A 19,340-nucleotide genomic window follows, 5' to 3' on the forward strand; every position below is an offset into this window, starting at 1 on the left:
GGGGGGTTGTTAGAGGGTGGGCGTGGAAGGAATGAGGTTTGGAGGGTTGGATGGGGTGAGGGTTTGTTGGGAGATTGGATGGTGGGGATGGGTCAAGGAGGGTTGGAGAAGTTCAAAGGTTTTGTGGGCGTGGGTGTCACTTTCAAGTTTTTGTCTGATCAAAATAAATGTAAAAAACTAAAACCTGGGAGTATTACAAAATAGGGCGTTGACTCGCTGCCATCCATCTTATTGGTTTTGCAAAGTCTAGGAATGAAATCCCCTGGGCTGGATTCTCCAATCCCGCGGCAGAGTGTCCACGCCGTCGCATTTTACGACGGCTTGAGCGGGCCGCTCCCATGATTAATTCTGGCCCCTCCAGGCGACCAGCACGGCGCTGGAGCGGTTCGCGCTGCTCCAGCTGCAGATCCCAGCGCGAACTGTGCGCCGTGGGATCCGCGCATGTTCAGTTGTGCCGGCGCCAATGAGGACATGCGCAGTGGCACCGGCGCCAACGCGCGCATGTGCAGTGGCCTCCTTCAACACGCCGGCCCCGACGCAACATGGCGAAGGACTACAGGGGCCGGCGTGTAGGAAAGGAGGCCCCCTGCCACAGAGGTCATCCCGCTGATTGGTGGGTCCGATCGCGGGCCAGGCCACATCGAAGGCCCCCCCCAGGGTCGGACAACCCCTCCTCCCCCAAAGGCCGCCACCCGACCCTTACACGCCAAGGCCCCGCCGGCCCAGAGCAGGTTAGAACGGCGCTGGCGGGACTCGGCTCTTTTCTTAGAGCCGCTCGGCCCATCCGGGCAGGAGAATCGGTGAGCGGCCCGCGACTGGCGCCGCGCCAACCATGCCGGTGCCAATGGCGCCGATTCTCCGCTCTGCAGGGAAACGTGTGCCGGCGTCGGGGCGGCATTGTGCGATTCGCGCAGCCTGCCGGCGATTCTCCAACCCGGCATGGGGTCGGAGAATCCCGCCCCCTATTTGGCATGAAGAGATTGTTTAAAGAAAACTATTACAAATCTGTGGTTGCGTGGCCCCTTCAAGGGCGATATTTCATGGGCCATGTGTCAATCCTGAACCCATTGCGGGCTCAGAGCATGTGAATGTTAGCCTGGCTGTTCAAGTTTGTTCAGAGTTAGCCTGTAATCATGGAAACATGCAGTTGCAGTACTGTTCTGCGTATATAGTTCATCTTAGTTAATTGTAGCCACCTAAAATGGCTGATCCCCGATTAATTTGGCCAAAACCCGATGCAAAATGGCTAACCGAAAAGGCTGATGGAAAAAGCAGCCAACAGGGCACAAACGGACAACTGCAGACAGAACAGCGTATTCGGCTCTGGGGAAGACAGCCCAGATCGATACCCGCGACCATTAGCAGCACATCAACACAGACATCTGCAGTTTAATCGGCTATCCCCGGGAACAATTGCAACACATTAGCAATTGAATGCCAATCCAGACCTCTCGGTGCCAGCAGTGGCCGAGACAAAGAAAGGTGAACGACCACCTCCCGATCAAGGAATCGCCCCATTATTGGAGCATATCGAACCCAGTGATTGGGAACAAGTCCAATCACTTGGGACCAGGGTCAAGGTCCGCCCCGAGAGGCGGGAAGCCCCCGCGAACTATAAAAATAGGCGCCAAGTTCAGATCGACCCTTCTCTCCCTTCTTCTCCTGCTCGCAACCTTCGCAAGAACCATCGACCAGAAACCGTAAGTTCGACTCCAGCGATCGCTACCCGAGAGAGACTCCTAGCCATCGACCTGTATCAGCCTTTGAATCCCGCAGGCCAGACCCAATTCGATAAGCCATTTGTTTCCCTGACCTGGTGGGCCATTCCCAAAAGTTAAGTATTGGCCAGCAGTGGTAGGTAGTAGTCTAGAAAGTAGGATTATTGTGAAAGTATTTATTGCTGTACATAATAAATGACCGTTGATTTTAATCTTACTAAGCGGTGTGCTGTCTTATTAATCATAACTAGAGCTTGAACCACGTGGCGGTATCAGAAAGATACCTGCCGACTCGTGAGCAAAGGTGACAGAATTAGAGCTAATAAAACTCAGGCTAATAAGAGCAACAAATTAAACACCATCTCATCACTTGCCTCGCAATACGAATTGGCGACAAGAATAAATCAATCCAGTTCAAGTAAACTCATCAAAATTGGAAAGGGGGGTGGATAGTGGCCCCTTAGAGTCCTGAAAAGGTAAAAGACCGTTTGCAGTTGAATATCTGTACCACTATTCGTGAAAATTGATCCATTTGATCAGGAAGTTGAAAGTTGAGACCAATAAAGTCATGGCAGAAGAGAAACAGAAAGTGATATGTGTGACCCACAAACATACAACCTTGCGTGAAGCTTAACTTCTCCAGAGCCTGCAGACTCCAAGTCATTTAATCCATTGATGCAGCTAGTGAGGGACTATCATAACCCCTGATCTTCCATTATTGCACAGCGCTATAAATTTCATACGGCCATTCGAGATCCTGGAGAAACGATATCCACTTTTGCAACCAGACTTCGAAAAATGTCAGAACATTATGAATTTTGCACTTCTCTTGGTGACATGCCGATTGGACTGTAAGATCAATAACTTAAACATTCAGAAGAAGTTGCTGGCAGAAACCAAGATGTGCTTGGAGAAAGCGGTTGAGTTGTCTTAAGCGACTGAAGGTGCTGAGCAAAGCGCTTTCGAATTACAAAACGTGCAGAGCGAGGTGAACCAGCTATGGTGGGAAGCGGCAGCTGCTCGAAGTTCATGAAGCGAGGGAGCTGCGGATCCAGAAAAGAAGAAAAGTGACCTGCAGTCACAAGAGTTTAGAGGCTTGTTACCGTTGTGGGGGGAGAGCATTCACCTGTTGATATGGTGCAGTGTGCAGAACATGTTACTGAGGGCTGAGGCAGTCACTGAAATCATTGTTATTACCTGCACAGCGGTACGAATAACTAATGGGATGTGTTCCTGCCAAATTATCAATGTTGCACAAGGCTGTTAAAGTAAAGTTTATAATCTCCAGTTTGTTTGATAGTCACAGTGGGATCACCTATTGGCTGCGCACAAACTAACACTGCTTTACATTGTCATTGCTCTTAATATTAATTTCCCATGCTGCATATATGTAGGATGATATTTATAATCGGATGTCAACAATGGGTGTCATGGAGTCATAGAGGTCTACAGCCCATAAAGGGCCCTTTGGCCCTCCGCACCTGCGCTTGTTTTCACTGGGACCTTTCTGTGCTTGTTTTGTGAATTGATCGCTGAATCCTGAAAGGGAAAAAAGTCATGCATGATGGGGGCGGGGAGTGGTGATGGTAAAAGGAGGATGGTTGAAGTGAGTAGGGGGATATAAGGGAGAAGCACCAGGGCCCATGATTTCTGGCCTTGGCCCTGGTGATCAATGAGGAGTCCAAAGTGGCAATTAGAAAAGATGGAATAATGATGGCCTACTGCAGCCAACAATTTTAATGCCAGGAACCGTCCTGCTCCTACCAGCTCTGCAGACACGTTGATATTCTTTACAAGCTTACTTTTGTGGTGATGGCCTCCAGCAGTCCCTTCAATTGGGCCACACAAATATCGAGCTTTCATGGATATATCTGTTTCTGGCTACATTGGGGGCAAGCCAATTTTACATAGGGCCCCTCAAACAGGCACGGGGTTCCTTATTTGCAAAATGGGAAAACACCTGTTTCTATTTTGCTTCTGCTGTATTTGAGGTTTAAGCATCCATTTAACATTTGACAAACTGGTGCAACACCATCAAATTTCTAGGCCTCTTGGCCGGGATTCTCTGACCCTGCGCCGGGTCGGAGAATCCCCGGGGGGAGGCGCGATACTGCCCTGCCGCCCCGACGCCGGCTGCCCTATTCTCCGGCGCCATTTTACGGGGGCCGGCGTGATTCCCGCCACGCCGGTCGGGGGCCATTGACAGTGGGCCCCCCCATTGATTCTCCGGGCCCCGATGGGCCGAGTGGCCGTAAATTTTTGGCCACTCCCGCCGGCGTGACTTACTCACCTCACTCATGATGAAACCTGGCAGCTAAGTGTGCGGGGGCAGTTCTGGGGGGGAGGGGGGGGTGGGCGCAGGGGGATCCGACCTCGGGGGGGCCCCCACGGTGGTCTGGCCCACAATCGGGGCCGACTGATCTGCGGGCGGGCTGGTTCCATGGGGGACCTTCTTTCCTCTGGGCATCGGGCCCCTATAGGACTCCGCCATATTGCCTGGGGACCGGCGCGGAGAGGGGAACCCCCGCGCATGCACGGAAATACGCCGGCCGGCCTGCGCATGCACGGAAATACGCCGGCCGGTCCGCGCACATGCGAGATCACGCCGGCCGTTCCGCACATACGCGAATTCGCGCCAGCCCTTCGCCGCCGGCTGGAGAGGTGCCAACCACTCCGGTGGCAACTTAGCCACGAAGAAAGGTGAGAATTCCTCACTTTCGGGGGCTGTTGACACCGGAGTCGTTGGCGCTGGTTTTCCCGCCGGCGTGGGGACTTAGTCCCCAGAAGGGAGAATCCTGCCCAGGATTGTTCCTAGCCTCTTCAGCATGTGAGTGTAATGATATTAATTTAATGTGTCAGTGACATCTATTAGTGCATGGATAAATTTGTATATATGTCCATGGAAGGGTAAAATCTAGACTGGAATTTCCTGCTGCAAGGTATCTCACAGTGTCCCCTGTTGTTTAGGCTTGCACTTGCACCATTCACCTGATGAGGGAGCAGTGCTCCGAAAGCTAGTGATTCCAAACAAACCTGTTGGACTTTAACCTGGTGTTGTAAGACTTCTTACTGTTCCCACCCCAGTCCAACGCCGGCATCTCCACATCACATTAATAATGGCATGCGTTGTCCAGACATCAATATTTTTTCATCCAATTCTGGTCCAATTTAACTGACTGGCTGGTAAATGCTGCGGGCCCCCGAGACCTCCACACACACGTCCCAGTATGTGAAGCTATCTATCAGGAGCTTGAATTCAAGAAATTTACCTTGGACGAAGGAGCAGATGGACAGCTACAGCTGCTGCAAGCTATGCTCTTAAACATTCTTTCAGTGTTTCCATAGTTGTGCTATGAGTCTACAATCCTGAACTCCATGAATTAATGTAGTTTGGAAACTTTTGCATAGCTCTGTATTATCAACGTGCAGTCTTAAAGAGAATAATGCTCAACTCTAGGATCGTCAAAAGTTTCAAAGACATTCCTGCTCCACTCAATTTTATTTATTGCCACTGATCTTAGGCCATCATTAATTGGTGGTGGCACTTGGCAACTGAAAGTAAATGCAGGTTTAATTACAATATGGGAATGAGGCCCATTTCACATTGGGATTTTAAAATTTTCTCAGTTTAGTTGCTGTTTGCATGTCATAAGTTTTGATCAGCCTAATGTCACGACCTCCTGCGTCAGTGTGTGGTCAATTCTAGCCCCACTTGGGTAGCTCGTGACGGGCTGAGGGAATGTTCTCAAATGCTGGAGCACTAGCGTTGCATGTGAGAGGTAGTGGGATCGATGCCCACATTCTCCACTTTGATTTTGGGGGGCACGGTGGCACAGTGGTTAGCACTGCTGTCTCACAGCTCCAGGGCCCCAGGTTCAATTCCAGCCTCGGGTGACTGCGTGGAGTTTGCACTTTCTCCCCGTGTCTGCGTGGGTTTCCTCCGGGTGCTCCAGTTTCCTCCCACAGTCCAAAGATGTGCAGGTTAGGTGGATTGGTCATGCTAAATTGCCCCTTAGTGTCCAAAAGGTTAGGCCGGGTTACTGGGTTACAGGCTATTTAAGCTTGGGCTTAAATAGGGTGCTCTTTCCAAGGGCCGGTGCAGACTTGCTGGGCCAAATGGCCTCCTTCTGCACGTAGATTCTATGGAAAGAAAACTTGACCCAGAGCCACAACACAAGTAAAAATCGATTTAATTCAAAATACCTGAGGGACTTGGCTGAGCCCAATAGACCACAGTCACTGGGTTTGTAAATTTAACACAAATAACCTTTAATTATTTAACAGTAATATAATTGAACTGACACAAATGTAACTGACTACCTAATACCCATTACCCACTCCCCCTTTCCAATTGAACCCACTCCACACACACGCATACACACACACACACACACACAGACAACATAGATTGAAAGGTTGGTGGAGAGTGAAGAAAAATTATGGTAAAGTAAAAAGGATAAAAAATCCCCAATGCAGTATGATGGTTTTCAATTGAGGCTCTTCAGGACTTCAAGCTATCCCTTCTACGATTCTTCCTTTTAAACTTGAGAGAGCTTTCTCTGACAAAGTTGTCTACTTTCTTTGTAGATTTAAGATCATTTCAACTATTTAGTAAAGATGCGCCAGGCACTCACTGGTTTTAGAACAATAAAACAGTCTTTTACTTCATCAGATAGAGAGCTCCTACAGTCTCCAAGTTCTAATCACTTGTGACCAGCTCTCTCAGAAGCATCCCGCAGGAACCAATCACTGACTGTCGTCAGCCAGAACACTGCCCCTGGCCAACCCACAGGTTGCCAGCCAGCCAGTTGAACCAACTTCCTCCAAGGATGGTCCTTAAGATTCCCTCGGCACAGGCTACCCCAGCTTAAGTCCACTGCTTAAAGGTGCATTCTGATTATGAATCCATGAACGAAAAATAATAAAATAAATCAAAGGGAAATCAAAAGGAAGCAGTAACACTAAACCAAAGTCCTTCAAGGGACTTGGAGATGGCATTAAACAAAAATTCCAACAGGAACCTATTATGGAGTCAAAAGGATCAGGTATACACCTCCATCCTTACCAAGCAACTCTGAGAAACTGCCGATTCATTTTCCTTCCCCCTTCCTCCACTGCCTCTCAAACTTACATTTAGGCCTTGGTCATGTTTAATATAGGATGGGGGAGGAAGGAAAATCTAGGGCTGAAGAAGCCTGTGCCTAATTGGCAACCACAGCTTCCCTACACGATGATGGGAATCCCTGAGGCTCCCCATTCCTGTGTAGCCTCATCGTGTGATGCTGGAATCAAACTCACATCAGGGCATAAATTATTTAGACTCCATTGCAATTTTGCGTTGAAGTGCTGTCTGCTTACTCATATCAAAGATGAGCAAGGAGGTCTCCCTTCTTCTTCCATCAGGGACAAACCATCAGCTTATTCATTGAGTTGCTGCTTGCAAGATTTTAGATTTACACTCAGAAGGCTTCCCGCATCCAGAGATGCACGAAGCAGATGAAACACAATTAGCTGACATTTCTTGGAACAGATCTGTGGTAGTACCAGGTATTGCGGTACCTAAGAGGTGGATGACCATTGGTCAGACCCAGGAGTCTACCATTGGCTGTTGTACATAGCTCCACCCTGAGAGGCGGAGTATAAGATCCGGTGCCGTTCCAGCAGCCTTCACTTTCTGTATCGAAGCTGCTGGGGAAGAGTTCTAGCAGATTAAAGCCTTCAGTTATGGAATCACTTCGTCTTGAGTGTAATTGATTGCACATCAAGATCATTCTCCTGAAACTGGAGGCTATATAAGTTAAGGAGCACCACACCCTATCAAGCATGACTGACCAGGAGAGGGTCCCACTTTTACTGCCTGATTCTTGGGCTGTGTAATAATCTCGCCAAGGCCAATCTTCCAGCACTATACGTTTTTATTAAAGAAACAAAAAAGGCTGCTGCAGCGGCTTACAAAGGTTTTAAGCTCAAACTGCTCCTTCCCCATCAGGCGAGCTCTTGCCAATATTCCATGAAGCCCACAGAGAGATCTATTGACAATCCCCTCTGTCCTTCGTGGCCACCATAACAGGAAGATTTGCAGGTTTTTAATCAACCAGTTTGGCTGCATTATGAATGCACCTTCCATAACCATCAAGTCCTGGAATGGGACTCGAACCCAGAGCTTCTGGCACATGAATACGGATACTACCCACTGAGCCACAGGACCTCCCTTTTGCAACATTTTGTTGTGGGCGAATTAGTTGCTGTGTTTGTTGACACAAAAAAGTGACAACATTTCAGAAGTAATCCATTGACTGTAAAGTACTTTCTGATGTGGTGAGGATGTGATCAGGTAGCACAGTGGTTAACACGATTGCTTCACAGTGCCAGGGTCCCAGTTCAATTCCCGGCTTGGGTTACTGTCTGTGCCGGGTCTGTACGTTCTCCTGTGTCTGCGTGGGTTTCCTTCGGGTGGTCTGTTTTCCTTCCACAAGTCCCGAAAGACGTGCTTGTTAGGCGAATTGGACATTCTGAATTCTCCTTCTGTGTACCCGAACAGGCACCGGAGTGCAGCGACTAGGGAATTTTCACAGTAACTTCAGTACAGGGTTAATGTAATAATAATAATCGCTTATTGTCACATACCTACTAATAAAGATTATTATTATGTAAACACAATCTCCTTTTAGCCAAACAAAATTCTGTCTTCTATATTGAACTTCTAATATGCCTAACAATCAATCAAGTTGGGACACAAAGTACCCAAACTAATTTCATCTTGCCCTGCCTCTAGTTCTGTTGAAGACCCAGGGGTATCACCACATGGAAGTAATAGGGAAAAGAACAGGAAGACTTTGTAAACTTTCACAAAGGAGATCACTTGAGTGCTTAAAGGTTTGTTAAAATGGCAGGCACTCGTATTGTCATTATTTATGCATCGTAAACCTATAACTTCCTGGCTCCCCAATGTCAGATTTGGGGGTAAGCCAAAGATGAATTCCTCTGGGACGTTCCAAGGTAAGGGTTTAAGCGACAATTGTCCAGAAGCACGATCTTCCCCTGGACAATGCGTTGTGTTGGGAACCATCCAACAAAGTGATTTAAATCGCTAGCTCCAGATGGTTCTGTCAGTTTTACACCAATAGTTACTTTGACAGAATTAGAAGAAAAAAATCACTTCTAACTTCAGCATAGCTGTTTTAAACACCCAGACCAAGCCCCGCAGAGGACACCATTCCCACCCCCCAACAAATCAACATCCAGGGTATTCACAACCCCCCTGAAACCACACCCCCTCCCATGGGATTTCCCCAACCCCTGACCCCCAGCCTCATGAGACTCCCCCACCCCTCTACCTCCAACCTGCGGACCCGACTCTAAGTCTCTTCCCCACTCGATCCAACCCCCTAACCTGACCCAACCTCCCACTCTGACTCTCCTCCCGGAGTGCACCCAGCACCCCCCACAGCGAACCCTGACTCCGACACCGCTCCAATCTGACCCTGACTCCGATATCCCCCTCTGAGCAGACCCCCTCTCTCCCCCGAGCAAACTTGACTATCCCCCCCCCCATCCCGGAGTGGACCTGAACCCTCCACCCCAAATCCCCCCCAACCCACCATACCCAGCAGACCCGACCCCCAAGACCAACCAAATCCCCTCCAGTTATCTGGACATTTACCTTCTGCCTGGCCTGTCAGTTTCACTGGGACCTTTAAACCTACCTGCTTTATGGCAGGCAATGTGATAAAAAAGGGTGCGTGGCCTCATGAGGTCATTGAAGTCACACCGTGCTGGGACCTGCAGGTTCCAAGCTCCAACCTCCAAGCCAGAGGAGTTTAAACCAAGTTTTCCAGAAAAGGTCAGTGCGCTTTAATCTCCTGTAATTCCAGCAGAGACTTCACATCCCGGATAGAAGTTGTGGCCCATTTCAATGTTCCATGTCGAAGCATCCTCTTTCTGGCCTGTCATTGACCAAGTGATCTTCAACTTTGGGGAAAATGATATGACAAGAGTAGAAGATCAACAATGGCTGTCAGTCAAAGGGATGGATTGTGCACTGTGGAATTGCTTTGTGCTGGAGGCTGAGGTGAGGATAATGGGTTCGACAATGGCCTGGCAGATGGCTGCACTGCCTCACATTAGCTGGACGGTGCCTGAATGAGTCTGACCTGTGCAACCCTGGCAGCTAAGTGACTGGCTACATGTACCCTGTGGACTCCTTCTCCTTCTCATGCTCCTCCTGTGACACCTCCTTTTTCTTAACCTCTTCTGCAGGAGCAGAGGCGTTCTCACCTTCTTCCTCCTGCAGCTCCAGTCCCCTCACCTTTACTGCTGCATACTGAAGAGCACCCCAACATCTGTGTGGTGGTATGTATTAGGGGTATTAAGGTACCCTGGGATGCCGAGAGGCTATTGGTAGATAGACACTGGATCCCGATTGGATCAGGCCGCCTGCTGGCTCCACCCAGCAAGGCGGAGTATAAGAGCCCGGGTTCTCCCAGCAGCCGCATTCTGTAACTGTGCTGCTGGGGAACAAGTCTGCGTAATAAAGCCATCGTTCGACTCCTTCTCATCTCGTCTCGTGAGTGATTGATTGTGCTACAATCTGTCCAGGCGCCAGAATGACACTGGCAGTGTCCAAATGGACAGCTCAGTGAACACTCTTGTCCTCATGTGGCTTCAGTTGTACCATTCCTGTACATCAGTGACAGGGCTCCTCACAGGTGCCATCACCAATATCCAAAGAAAGAGCTGAGTGTTTGTATCCAAGTAGCCGTGTACTGACTGTGTTTAGATGTTTGGAACTGTAGGAGACAGGAATGGCACAGATTGAATATGCATGGCAGCTCCCAGTAAACTCATGCACTAGCAGTTAAAGCAAGAATCCCTGGTTAAATTTGCAGACATGCATGGTGAGCATCTGCAACAGAATTCCCTTTTGATTAATGAATATTACTGGTTAATCTGAAGGTGACCTAATCGTCACATTTGTGCAATCTGTGACTTTCTCCAGCTGAGGGAATCCAGCCAGTGCAGCAAACTCGGAGGTCCTCATTCTGACTGGCCTCATCAGAAGTGAAATGGGTGTGAGTGACGGCCTGGCAAACATCTTCTGCCACCTGGGAGAGTCACTTGCAGATGTCACCACCTGGGATGCGCCAGATGTGAAGAGACTCGGGGCTGAGCTCACCTTGATCACCACCGGCAAATGCCCGCCCACCTGGTCCATTTGGCAGGTGGTCTACTTCCCGAAGGCTGACAATGTCAGCGGCCACTGCCTGATGGAAGTGTCTGAACCTCCTGAGACAGTGGTGCTCAGTCAGGTCCAGCCTGTATATCCTGTATTGTGATATCATATCCTGTAGGCGGGAGCTTTTTGTGCATCACATCCAGTGGAGCGACTGAGGAGATCGCAGTTGCTGCTTCTGCTGGTTGTGGTGTTGCTGGTTCTGCTCCTTGTGTTCCTCATCAGAGGTCCAAGCTAGAGCTGCATGAGCTGAGCCATGATGCTGAGAAAGACAGCTGGGGGGAGGGGGGGGCTGCAAATCAAAAGTCAAAAAATACTTTGATAGCAGAAATGAACTCCAAAATATTGTAGATCACCTCCATGGCGCACTTTCAGAACACGGCCCATTAGCAAAGGTCTTTCACCTAAACGTAGAAGCAGCTCCCTCTCTATATGAAAGGTTTTCTGGTCTGCCAATTGCTCAATGCTGTCAAACCCCACTGACATCTTGCTTTGATCAACTCGGCAAGTTCTAGGAGGCCTCGGAAATCCATGCACTAGCAGTCAAAGCTAAAATCCCTGGTTAAGGTTTAATTTAATTGTTTTTCAGTATCTGTTCATAGCAGACATGCAGGTGCTTCCCCGGAGGCTTATGAACGTGTTCTGGTTAGAATCAAAAGTCAGCTGTTTACTGCTAGTTTCCCAACATGGAAGTATTTTTGATGTTTTAATCCCTCCTGCACACACTGACAGACATGAAGATGGCCGATAATGACAACGACAGTAAGAGAGTTGCTGATGGCTGTGACCTCTGGAAGCTGACTCTTTGGAAGGGCGTTGGAAGGGGCGAGCAGAGACCAGCATCTCAGCTGGAAGAAGAGGGCCCAGGGAAAACAGGCCAGTGAATTATGCACCTTCTCAGTCCGCTGTCTCCCTCCACGGCAAATGTGGCAGAGACTGCCATACCAGATCATTAACAGAGTTGACCACCACAGCACAAAACATTGTCTTATGAGGCAGAAAACTACCACATATGCGCAACATACCTTGACAGGTTAGAATTCCTCCCTTTGTGGAGAAAGAACCAATAGCAGATGATTTATTTTTTATTCGTTCATGGGATGTGGGTATCGCTGGCTGGGACAGTATTAATTGCCCATCCCTGACGGCATTTATGAGCAAACCACATTGCTGTGGACCTGGAGTCACATGTCGGCCAGACCAGGTAAGGACGACAGATTTCCTTCCCTGAAGGACGTTAGTGAGTTTTTTACGACTATCGATAGTGGTTTCATGGTCATCCTTAGATTTTTCTTTTTTTTTTATTGAATTCAATTTCAGCATCTGCCATGGTGGGATTCAAACCCAGGTCCCCAGAGAATGACTCTGAGTCTCTGGATTACTAGTCCAACGACAATACCACAACACCACTGCCTCCCCAAATCTAACTTTGAGGCGCAATAATCAGTCAGGCTGCCTCCCACTATCTCAGTCCCCTTCCTATCGCCTCTTTTTTTTTGCTTTTCCCTCCAATGCATATTGTCTCTTTTTTTTTGGCCTTTCCCTCCATCAGCAGTGCAGAGGGGGCATCTGAGGGAATTTGATGATCTCATGAAGCTTGGGAACAACGCAAAATGAGTAAGACAATGGCAGTTTTGTCACTTGTTGTTTTCCAATGTCGCTCACCCAACTTCCAGCTGTAGCACTTTGCTCAAAAGGAATTTCTACCCTTGGATTTTAGTTTTGGTAACTGGGCCTGTTAGGTGTATTTTGATGTTGGTAACTGTAAAGCAATTAGTACAGAGGCAAGGAACCTCAAGAGGGAGGGTGTGTTAAATGGAGCACTGTTAAAGTGTTGGGGTTAGGGTTAGAGACTGAAAGGTTCGCGTCAATAAGTATACCAAGGAACTTTACTAAAGGGGAGGATTACTGCCGGAACTGGGTCAGGGCATGAGTTCTCTACTTTTCCCTTGTCTTCTACCTTTTCACATGGGTCAAGATCAATTAAGTAAATGCCCAATAGTATGTCTTCATCAGTACAGGTCTGTGCTGTTGCTGTTCAGGACATCATTGGCATACTTCAGCGAGGCATTTGTTGTAGTAACAGAATGGTCCCACATCATGGATAAAACAGCAGCTACACAATGTCACCCCCAACAAGGATGGACAAAACCAAAAGTTGACATTTTACAGGATGTGGATTGAGCACTATTTCCCATGAAACTGATCATTGGGATCACTCTGGGAAAAATCCAGTTTTATTGAATGATTGTGAGGTGATTATTTCTAATTGAATAAAGAAAAATAAGGTATTGGTACTAAATTTGCAGAAGAATAGTATCCAAATCAAGTGAGGTTCCAGGTTATCTTTGAAATATTAAGAAACTATGCGCAGTTTTGGTCACCTAATAAAGGGAAGGATAATTGTTTTGTGGTATTCAGTCACTACTTCATTTTTTGAATAAACAGAACAAAAGGCTGCAAAATATGGTCACCTGAGGATCACCTTGCCACTTTTGTGAATTAAACCCAATCCCCTGTCTCAAGAGGGAACAAACTGTACCATCCACACTGACATTGAAAGGGTATTAACAACTGAATGGGTTATTCAAACACTGGCTGTCTCCAACTCTCAACTTCTGAAACTCGAAGCACAGGGGTCACATAATGAGACAGCTATGTTTGTTGTCCACCTTTAAATCAGCACAAAGCCTCTTGCAGACAGAGAGAGAGGATACCACTGAAAGCAATAAAACCAGCTGCAAGTCATCCAAGCAGGAAATATTGAAAGTAAAGGAAGGACACCCCCCCCAACATGTTCCAACTTTGAGTTCACCTGAGAACCAAACTCTTGGTAATTCAACTGCAAGAAACATTGCAACTTATTGATTGTCCTTTGTTTTCACTTAACTTTTAAGGCAGCATCTCTTTCAAAGAATCTACAGGCATGTCGCGAAAGAGACAAAGGTATTGGTTGCAACTGCATTGTTTTTCCTTCATCTACCTCCAATCTTTGTATGCGTGGGAATGTATGTGAGACATTGCATTTTATAATTCAGCACAGGTGTGTGATAATTGCAACCTTCTTTAATTTAAAACTCACCTAAAGCTTGCTGCTGGAATTACTTAATCGGGGACATTTTCTCTCAGAGTAAGAAGATGGATACCTTTCACAAACCAACATACTGATCATGGGCAATATAAAGGAACACATAAATTCTGTCTGTGACAGGTCTATTATTGTCTTTGACAGGGTACAGATATGAATACCGGAAATTATTCTGAATTACATAAAAGTTACGTTTTTAAGGAAAGTTTCATAAACTTGGCTTCCTTTGAAAACAAAAATACATTTTCGGATGATTCAGTTGGATTTTCACGGTTGTGTTGGGGATTGACAAAATTAATCCAAAATAATTGTTCAGTCCGTTGCTGAGTTTACACAGCCGGGATTCTCCCGTCTTGCAACCGCATGTTTCCTGGCTGCAGGAGATAACGATCCATTCTCTGGTAGCAGAATTCTCTGGTCCCTCTGTTGTGAATGGGAATTCTCACTGATGCCACCCCATGCCGCTGAGAAACCCACGGGAGGTGATGCGCTGCCAGCGAGACCAGAGAATCCCGCCACCAGCGAACGGCTGCACAATTTCAGCTCACATGCCTGGAAAAATTCTTAAGGGTCTTTTCCTGCCAATAAAATTCTTCTTTGGGTTTTATTTTGTTGTCCTGTCACAGTAACCATGGAATCACTGTGTCTTCAGTCCAAGGTATGGTAGTAGTAGTGACTTGCATTTTCCCAGGTTTGTGAGGTCAGATCTTTTGAATATCTAGAACTCAATTCTTACGGACATTGGCCCTTTAGAACTGTTAGAAAACATAGGGGGGGGGGGGGGGGCGTGACTGCTTAAGGCTGCAAAGAGAGTGCATCCTGTTAGACACTCCAGGGCACTCGCCTCACGAGACAGGAAAACGTCAGTCCTGATAGCCAGTTTGAATGCTATGCAAAGTTCCCATGACAGCTGGAAACAGATGTGAGAGAATTAGTTGAAGGAACCGAGCAAGGCAGGACTATTAAACAAGGGCACATACTAGTAGATCATCACAGATCACCTCTTCTTCTAATTGTTATGCACCTTGTATGATTCTGGCGCACGTGACTATGCAAGTTAAACCATTTCTCACACATGTATCAATTATGTGACTGATGCACCTGTCAGCCTGATCATCATTTACATCTCCTTCCCTACTGAAAACATATCATGGCTGACAAATGTACTATCATTTTTGTGTCATAGTCAATAGTATAACTACTCTCTTGGCGAACAACCAGTAATTCATTAGAACTGCATTTTATTTTGGGTCGATGTGCAGAGTTATGATAGGTTTGTATTAAATGTCTAGGGATATAGGCAATCGTAATCTGGCAGCCTTTAGTTTCCAGCCCCTGTACATGGAATCAATCACAGAGTGTGAAATTGGAGTCACATGGAAGAATAATCGGTTCCTTTACCTGAGCACAGGTCCAGCTCCTTAATCACTAGACTACAATCAGTGGTAATACTGTGCACATAACAATAAACATGCAACAATACTACCAAAGGCAGTATAATCCAACAGGGCATCTTAACAGACATGTAATTCATACTACAGGTTGAAAATCCCTTATCCGAAATGCTATGTGCCTAGTGCGTATCGAATTTAGGAATTTTTCGGATTTCAGATTATACTGCATGTGCGGCACGTTGGAAACTGCACATGTTCGGAATGTTGGGAACTGAGTATATATGCCGTGTGTTAGTAACAGTGCATGTGCGGAATGTTGGGAACTGCACATGTGCGATGCGCGTTGGAAACCGCTCGTGTGCAGCGTACATTGGGAACTGCTCATATGTGGCACGCGTTGGGGATTGCACATGTACAATGCGCATTGGAAACTGCTCGTGTGCAGCGCACATTGGGAACTGCGCACATGCGGCGCGCGTTGGGGATTGCACATGTGCGGTGTGCATTGGGAACTGTGCATCGCATGCGAGCCTTGTGGAATTTCTCACTCGTGACATCACGTTGGCACTCAAAAAATGTGTGGATTTTGGAATTTATTGTTTTTCGGAATTTTGGATAAGGGATGATCAATCTGAGGTTAAAACCTTTTCCAATTGCTGTACGATGCGGAACGAGTAGTAAAATAGTAAACTGACAGAGTAATCATTAGCGTAATTCATAGTAGTAATTTCTAATGTCCAGGTTTGTCAAATAGGACACCAAGAAACTTTCAGTAAGAGTTTAATTGCAAAATATTTCCTAAAATTTAGGGAGGACATAAAAAAAAATAGTAAAAAGACAATCCTTTGTCTTGAAGGAAACTCTACAAAGAATGTTAAATACACATGGCTTCCAGAAAGAATCAAATTGAAGGACCTGTTGCTCCTTTTTCTTTCCATACCTTATTTTCTTTTCCCCATAATTTCCCATAAAAACAGAACAGTTGCTTTGTGAGTCTGATGTCAGACTTATGAACGAAACCATTAGCAGCTCGATGCTGGGCAAATTGGTTTGGGAAAGTGAGTTGCTGCTGGACTGCCATTCCTGTCATCAGATTTGGAGGATATTGTGAAGGTGCTGCTGATGGTATTTCTCCAGTGCTTTGAGGTGTCTGCTGTAAGTTGTCCAAGTCACTGAAGCATGGCGGCATGTGGTGCAGTGGATTTCGATGTACAGCCAAAACTTTTGCTTGAATATCTGCCAGTTGTCACTGAGATTGCCGGAGGTACTGAGCTGGTGAGGAGCCTGAATCTTCTCCATGGTGCCAGGATATATTTGCTGGTCGTCACGGAACGGACTGAGGTAAGCCACCTTAAATTAGTAGTCTCCTGGTAGCATGTTGTGTTAGGTACACTGGATAACACTGGCTGCAACTGGATGCAGCATAGCTCAAAAAGATACTCCAGACCTTGAAGTTAGTTCAATCAGGTTTATTGAACTAATAATACAGTTAGCACAGTTCTCTGTGAGTTCGACTCTCTGCCAACATAAGTGTGGTTACTCTGTCTGACTGAACCAGACTAGCTCTTAGCCACGTGGTGGGGGGGTGAGATTGTAACAACACCCTTGACTGACTCTCTAGATGTTCATCAGTGGAAAGAGTGTGAGTGCCTTGTGTCTTTTATCGTCAGATCCCACCCCTGAGTGTCCTGCCTGTTTATTGGTCATGTCCTGTTCTCTGTGTCCATTAGCTGCTTGTCTGTATATCATTATGTGTGTGTCCGCATATCATGACAGTGATGAGCGGTGTGTGCACCGGGGATAGAAATAGCTTGGAAAATGATTACAGTTTTACAAAAGGATGGTGTAATGGTTAGGATAGTGACAAAGAAGCTCAGTGACAGAAAGAAAGGATGGGAAATGTACAATGCTTCCCACGTCAACCAAGCATACAATCCAGGGGGGATAAAATGTGAACTTTAGTGACCTGAATAGCAATAGATACAACCTTTCTATCCACAGTCACCTCCCATACAACAACGAGAATCACTCCCAATACAGTCAGTTAGAGGAAAGGGTTTTCTTCCTTCTCGATTTACAATATTGCCCTAAATTCAGAACAGGGGAAATCCTCATCACGATGGCCCAGCTTCACTGATGTTAATGCAACCTTTGCAAAAATTACTGCAAGTCTGCATTTTCTGCACAGACCACAGACCCAACCATAATTCATTAATGTAGAATGACTCATCCTCCATTTAAACAAATTATTAATGGACAAGCCTGACCAAAATAAGGCGCTCATCTATTTTATTTCGCATTTTATACGTGCCGTGGACATTCCACTCTGTGTCACTTCTGAAGCAGCATTCAATGCTTCACATGCTATTTGATGAATATTTAGTCACAAATTGCACATCTAGATTCTGCTAAATATCAATCTCCCATGATTTATGCGGCCACTGGGAATCATTAATATTCAGTATGATGTAATCTCAGAGGAATAATAGGACTTCTAAGCAATTTATTTTGAACAACCAAATTGAATTACATTAGAGAGATGAATTAAAAGGCTGTCGATAAATACAAATTAAAATTACAAACTGTCCAACTTTTAGAATAAGTTCCTCGGCACACGTCATGTACTCTTTGCATGTGTAAGGAAATGAGATGGAGGATAAAACAATACCGCTATTCCAGAACTTACCAGTAAATGAAAGTACTCAATAGAGGGAGAACTTACCTCTTTTAAATGTTCACCAGTCATTGGATGTACAAGTATTTAACATGTCTTCAGGTAAAATGTATTTAAATTGTTAAAAACTCTCATTTGCTTTATTAACTAGAAGGCATAGATAAATGAGGTCATTTAGGTTTGATTAAATACTTATTACCTCGGGGACTCATTGGTGCAATGAGTGAGATGCTGGCCTTTCAATTCTGTGATCTCGGTGTAAATCCAGCCCGGATTGATGAAATGTAAAGTCTCCTGTGTCTGACAGCTGTAAGGGCCCGATGTGACATCAGTTTGGTCATCGAACAAGTTGCTAGTGGGCATGAACCCACAAGGCAAAATTTCCTCAAATTCTGGACTAAATTGGCAATCTTACTCAGAATGACCACTGTGAGAATGGTATGGCAAATGGAAAAATGTTGCATTGGCATAGGCTCATTTGGAATTTGAGCTGAGACACAATTTTGGAGGTGAGCAGAGAAAGCTGAATGAAATTGAGTGGGTTCCATTCCCCATAATTCTTAACATTTTTGAGCACAAAAATTCAAAAGTAATTTGAGTTATTATGGGGTTGGTTTCTCCATTTTTGCGACGAAGTCCCCACGCGATCGGGAACACTGTGGTCTTTTACGCCAGGAAAACTGGCGTCAAAAGGCCATGGATTCTCTGTTTTGCAGGGAGCCATCATAGAGCTCGCAGCTCCAGCTGCCGATACGGCCCCCTGTACTTCCAGGTCAGAGGCCACGCAAGCACATGGCGGCGGCCTCCAGAGGCCGCGTCGTGCTCCATGGCAGACCCAGCCCGCGGACCTGAAACGGAAAAATAGTGCTCCGCATCGGCCGCTTGCACCACCGATCAGCCCTCCCCCGACTGTGGCGACCCCGGACTGAGTCCGAAGCCGCCTCGCGAGGTTCCCGTACGGCTGGGACCACACGAGTATCACGCCGTCGGGAATTTCCACTTTGATGTTTGATGAGCTGTCTCCAATTGTGTTGGGACCAGGCTTCATTTTTGGAATACTGCAAAATGTTCCCATGATATTTCTGGAGTTGTCAAGTTAGGAAAACTCTTCTCCTATTGGCGCCATCTCCCTGCCATGCTCACCCGAAATTAGGCACTCCACAGCTGTGGATGCCAGGAGAGGCTTCTTCCGGGATTTAGCTGGCTCGCCACGCCTCGCGAGATCTAACAGGAT

Source organism: Scyliorhinus torazame, chromosome 3 (assembly GCF_047496885.1).
Source record: "Scyliorhinus torazame isolate Kashiwa2021f chromosome 3, sScyTor2.1, whole genome shotgun sequence".
In the NCBI taxonomy this organism is placed as follows: Eukaryota; Metazoa; Chordata; class Chondrichthyes; order Carcharhiniformes; family Scyliorhinidae; genus Scyliorhinus; species Scyliorhinus torazame.